We start from the raw sequence: 6,000 nt of genomic DNA on the forward strand, positions 1-6,000 counted from the left end.
CTGTGCAAAATTTGTGGGCAGGGCAGGGCAAAAAGGCCAATTAAGCCATTAGTCAAGAGCCCACAAAAAGGCACAGGAAAAAAGAGCACAGGGGGAAGCAGGTACTAAGAGGAGAGAGAGATTGCTCTTCTCTGCTTGGGAAAGGTCTTAGGTATGCTGTGAAGGTGGTAGGATGCAACTGTAAATAAACTGCACAGGGTGTTGAACCAGCAAAAGGATCCCCGCATAATCTGTGGACTGAGAAAGAGTCAGGATCAAGGCAGCTCTGTTACGCTATGGACCCCCAATGTGATGTGGCTGTAAAAAAGGCTAATGCAGCCCTAGGAGGTGTCAGGCAAGGTATTTCCAGCAGAGACAGGGAAGGGTTAGTACCATTATACAAAGCACTGGGTAGACCTTATCTTGAATACTATGTGCAATTCTGGTTTCCCATGTTTAAGAAAGATAAATTCAAACTGGAACAGGTGCAGAAAAGGGCTATTAGGATGATCAGAGGAATGGAAAACCTACCTTATGAAAGGAGACTCAAGGAGCTTGCTTGTTTAACCTAACCAAGCAAAGGCTGAGGGGAGATATGATCGCTCACTATAAATACATCAGAGGGATAAATACCAGGGAGGAAGAGGAATTAAATAACTAGTTAAGTTAAGGGCCAATGTGGACACAAGAACAAATGGATATAAACTGGCCATCAACAAGTTTAGGTTTTAAACTAGACCAAGGTTTCTAACCATCAGGGAAGGGAAGTTCTGGAACAGCCTTTCAAGTGGAGCAGTGGAGCAAAAAACCTAACTGGCTTCAAGATTGAGCTTGATAAGTTTATGGAGGGGCTGGTATGATGAGACTGCCTATAATGGCATGTAGCCGATCTTCGACTGCTAGTAGTCACCATCAACTGATGATGGGACACTAGATGGAAAGTGCTTGGAGTTACTACAGAGAATTCTTTCCCGGGTGTCTGGCTGGTCAGGGTCTAACTGATCACCATATTTGGGGTCAGGAAGAAATTTTCCAGTGGATCAGACTGGTAGAGACCCCATGGTGGTTTGTTTGTTTTTTGGCTTCCTCTGTGGCATGGGGCCTGGGTCACTTGCAGGTTTAAATTAGTGTAATTATTGATTCTCTGTAACTTGAAATCTTTAATTCATGATTTGAGGACTTCAGTAACTCAACCAGAGGTTAGGGGTCTATTACAGGAGTGGGTGGGTGAGGTTCTGTGGCCTGTGATTTGCAGGAGGGCAGACTAGATGATCATAATGATCCCGTCTGGTCTTGAAGTCCTTTAGTCTGAGAGTCTGTAAGCTTCCTATATGTCAGGCTGGAGCACAAGAGGAGAGACTGTCTCTGTTAACCAGGAGCCAGGCTATGTAATGTTTATATATAGCACCTCGGCTTAATAACAATGAAAAAAAACATTTAAAGGTCCAAGCAATGAAATGTTGTATACAACAGGGATGGCCAAACTGTGGCTCATGAGCCACATGAGGCTCTTTTACTGTTAAAGTACGGCTTGCATAGCCCCCTCACGCTCCCCATTCTCCACCTACCAGACTGGGGGGTGGAGGGGCAGAGCTCGAGACCTCTACCTTGCATCAGGGTGGTGGGGCAGGGGCTTTTGCTCAGCGGGGCGGGGGTCTCAGGGCTTCAGCCCTTCAGGATGAACCTGCCAAAGCTCAGGGCTTCAGCAGGAGCAGAGCTGAAGCCTCAAGCCCCGTCAGGCTCCTCCCACGGGGCTGAAGCCCTGAACCCTGGCAGGAGCACCCGGGCTCTCGAACTTCTGAAGATTGTCATATGTGGCTCTGAGAGTCACTAAGTTTGGCCACAGCTGATATATAATGTATTCCTTGCATTGTTAAAATCACCATGCTCTTGTAGTAATGTTGTAACTGCTCAGAAGAAATGCACTAGTTATCATATATTATAGGCTAACTAATTAACCAGGTTAAATTTTAAATTTGAAGAGTACACACATGATGTTTGTGACTGGTAGCTGCAAAAACATGCCTTTTTTTTACTAATGAAACACTGAACTAAGTTGTATGAGGCAATTGTGCATTGTCAATGTAGCAATCACAGCCTCCCATTGATTTTTTTGTTAACATCAAGAACATTAGCAAGAAACTGGCTTAAATAAAAAGCAAAGTGTTGTTGCTTAATTGGCAATAGATAAGCTATTGACAGGAGAATGTTGAAAATTTTCTAGTTTTTTTCTTTTTAAGGTTTGAATCATTAATTTAAATTAATTACATCATTTATTACATGAGGAAACTAGGCCCCTTCAGGATCAGGAATCTGTTCAATATTTTTACACTTGCAGTCTTGCCAGAAAAACTTAAAAAAAAAGAAATTTCTGTAATGATTTAATGATTTAGAACATGTGCTTTTTAAATACTTGCATGGCCACCATTCTGCTGTATCTGTAGCTTTAATACAGGACTGAGCAAAACGGGAAATTTAGTGCAACGACTGGAGGACAACAACAAGCAGGCCTGAGTTTCTTCTAAAAGTACTGCTTAATGAATTATTTCATCCTTATGCTTTACTGCACCAGATCTCATTATTGTGAGGTGGTATCAGATATTGTGATGCTAATCTCAGATAATGATGGTCATGCACATTCTTTCATTTATTTCACAATGTAATGTTGGTGGATGGAAGGAGATATTTTGGCTAGGAATAATATTTTGATAAAACCTAGAGTAATTTTGGAAAATACTGGCATTTAAAAAGGTGATTTTTGAAGCTGTTTTGATGATCCTCATTTTGATTTTATAGAGGTACTGAAGTACAGTGCCATATGAAAGAAGAAGACCAAAGTAAAGGTGAGTAGGACTGATAGGTTGGAAACTGATCAGAATAAGTTATCAATCAGTTAGAGAAGGTGAAAGAGATGGTGCAGCTGAGAGCAGTTTTGCTCTGGAAAAAGAGATTTCAGGAGAGTGATTTGATCAGCTTGACATGACATAGAAGTTTCAGAGGAGGAAAACAAGCCAGTATTGATTCCTGACTTTTTGTACACATGTCTGTTCTGTCTGTCTGTCTCTGTCAAGGACACAGCAAGGAGGCTTCTTTTGATAATGTTTTGAAGCTTGGACTCCTTTACCTTATCACCACATACCAAAAACAAATGTGTGGGATAGTTGGTTTCTGATACATTTTGTTTCTTTGAAACCAAGAAGTCTTCCAGAAATGAAGGAATGTTACTATTTTTCTTTACTTTCATGCAAAACAGAGAAGTATTCCAATTCTATAGGATTTGCTTCATAAAATTTGTAGACAGAATGGTTTAAATTAGCGCTGTTAATTAATCACAGTTAATGCCTGCAATTAACTGAAAACAAAATTAACATTTACATTTTTTTAATGGCATTGATCACATACCTCTGGGCGGGGAAGGAGGCATTGACTTGTGGAGGGACCTGACAGTGTCCGTTCAGTCGCAGTAACCCAATCCGTCTCTGGAGGGCAGGAGAGAAGAGAAAAGAGGAAGTGCCTGCCATCCTGGCTCCGGCGGAGAGATAGGGATCCTGACCTTGCTGGGCCCCATTACTCCCAGCTGGCCTCTTGCTCCAGGGACTGACCCCTCCCCCACAGCATGCCTCATTGCCCTGGCCAGCCCCTCACTATGGGGGTATCTCATAGAGAACAGGGGCCTGGAGAGCTCAGTCTCCCTGTACCAGCCTTAGGCTTGCCAACTTTCCAATGGCATAAAACACCCTAGTCCCACCCCTTCCCTGAGGCCCTGTCCCCTGCCTCAACCCTTCCCCACATCCCCACCCCAGCTCACTACATTCTTCCTCCCTCAGTGGCTCACTCTTCCCCACCCTCACTCACTTTCACTGGGCGGGGGCAGGGGCTTGGGGTACGGGAGGGGATGAGGGCTCCAGCTGGGGCTGCAGGCTCTGGGGTGGGGCTGGCGATGAGGGATTTGGGTTGCAGGAGGGGGCTCTGGGTCTGGGGGGGCACTCAGGGCTGAGATGGGAGTTGGAGTGTGGGGGGGTGAGGGCCCTGGGGTGGGGCCAGGGATGAGGGGTTTAAGGTTAAGGAGGGCTCCAGATTTTCGGGGGCTCAGGGCTGAGGCAGGGGGTTGGGGTGCAGGAGGGGGTGAGGGCTTTGGGGTGCAGGAGAGGGCTCTGGGTGGGTGGGATCTCAGGGCTGGGACAAGAGGTTGGGGCTTGGGCACGGGCTTACCTCCGGTGGGGTGGCTCCCAGTCAGCGGTGCAGCGGGGGAGCTAAGGCAGGCTGCCTGCCTGTCCTGACACTGCGTTGTGCATGACCAGAAGTGGCCAGCAGGTCCAACACTAGGCAGGGGGCAGGGCAGAGCTGCTCTCAGCTGCCGCAGGCACCACATCCAGCTCCCATTGGCCGGGAACTGGCCAATGGGAGTGCGGAGCCAGTGCTCAGGGCAGGGACAGCGTGCAGAACCCCTGCCTAGGAGCCGGAACTGCTGGTCGCTTCTGAGGCACAGTGCGGTGTCCCAGGATAGGAAGGGACTAGCCTGCCTTAGTGCTGCAGCACCACCGACCAGACCTTTAATGGCCCAGTCAGCAGTGCTGACCGGAGCCACCAGGGTCTCTTTTTGACTGAGTGTTCCAGTGGAAAACCGGACATCTGGTCACCCTACCTAGCCTCTCCTCCCCTACCACATGTTGAGTCCCTGGTATAATCTACCCTCTCTTGCAAACAGGGGCTCGCTCACATGAAGATGGCCCACCTTTCTCAGGAAAAGGCGGTGAGCCTGAGGAGTCCAGTACCAGAAACCACCTTTCAGAAGCAGCAGCAAGACACTTCGCTCACCCTCCTGCACAAGTCATTGCTTGCTCTCTCTTCCTCTCCACCCATGTCCGCCCAGCACACTGAATGCAGATTTCTAAGATGAAACTCTTCCTCTTTGGTCAGGAGGTGAGCCTGGCAAGCTCACCCAACCTGACAGGAGCAACATCAAGAATTCACCATTTTTCTGCACAACTCACATCCCTCCCATCTCCAGAATGCTGGCTGACTTAGATAAAAAATCTTACACCCCACCACAAGGGATATCAACCCCTCACCAGTGCAACAGGGACTTAACCCTTCTCTCTTGGCTGAGGAGGCCCCCTTGGCTCTGTTGGGCATAATCCAACTGGATACAGGATATTAAAGGCAGCAGAGAAGCTCAATCTGCGCTGACCCCTGGTAAGGAAAGAGGAGTGCTGCTGACTGCTGAGGGAGGACCTCCTGCATGCCAGAATGCGGAGGCCAGCCAGCCAGAGACAGACCCCTATACACAGGCTTGAGATGCCACAGAGAGGGGAGACACCTTGGAGACCCAGAGACTATGAACTTCTTACAGTCGGGTAGAAAGTAACGCAGGGAAACTTGGTGGGGAAGCGGTTGTAGAACCAGAGACAGGCTTGGTGTGTTTCGGTAGGATCCCCACTGAGCGGGTGGTGGGCAGCCCTGCCAATGACAGGGCCCTGGGTTGGGACTTGGTGAAGAGGGCAGGCCTGGGTCCCCCTATCCTGACCACCATCCATCCTGGGGTGGTGGCCCAGCTCCCTAGCACTCCCCGTATTATTGACTCTGGCCATCAGGCCGCGCTGCCCTGATCACAAGGGTCGTATCACTGACTAAAGCCACAGGGCCACGCAGCCCCAAGATCAGGGGCAGCCCAACAGATGCAACCACCGAAACGCACCCCCCTCCCATGGTGACGGGTGTATCAACCCCGTGATGCCCCTTCAGTAACCCAAGACTCCTCTAAAGGAGGAACAAGAAGTAGGACTCACTGGATTTGTAGGCTCTAAAGTTTTACATTGTTTTATCTTTGAGTGCAGTAATGTTAAAAAAAAAGTCTTAGTACAACTTTTATGATAAAGTGACTGCGCTACAGTACTTGTATGCAATGAAATACTATTTTATCTTTTTTAAAGTGCAAATATTGTAATAAAATAATATAAAGTAACACTATATGCTTTGTATTTTGCATTGTAATTGAAATCAATATATATGAAAAATGTA

General features: G+C 47.5%; 1 long non-coding RNA gene across 3 annotated transcripts in view; it reads left to right on the plus strand.

Moving 5' to 3' along the window:
• The window catches only part of LOC123344392, a 120,516-nt gene extending 114,764 nt beyond the window's left edge, over positions 1 to 5,752 (plus strand). For all 3 annotated transcript variants that reach the window (XR_006572538.1, XR_006572540.1, XR_006572539.1), the window contains 2 exons: positions 2,776 to 2,822; positions 4,688 to 5,752. This is a non-coding gene — a long non-coding RNA (uncharacterized LOC123344392). The remainder of the gene's footprint in view (positions 1 to 2,775; positions 2,823 to 4,687) is intronic.
• Positions 5,753 to 6,000: the final 248 nt, after the last annotated feature.

This window comes from Mauremys mutica, chromosome 11 (assembly GCF_020497125.1).
Source record: "Mauremys mutica isolate MM-2020 ecotype Southern chromosome 11, ASM2049712v1, whole genome shotgun sequence".
Classification (NCBI taxonomy): Eukaryota; Metazoa; Chordata; order Testudines; family Geoemydidae; genus Mauremys; species Mauremys mutica.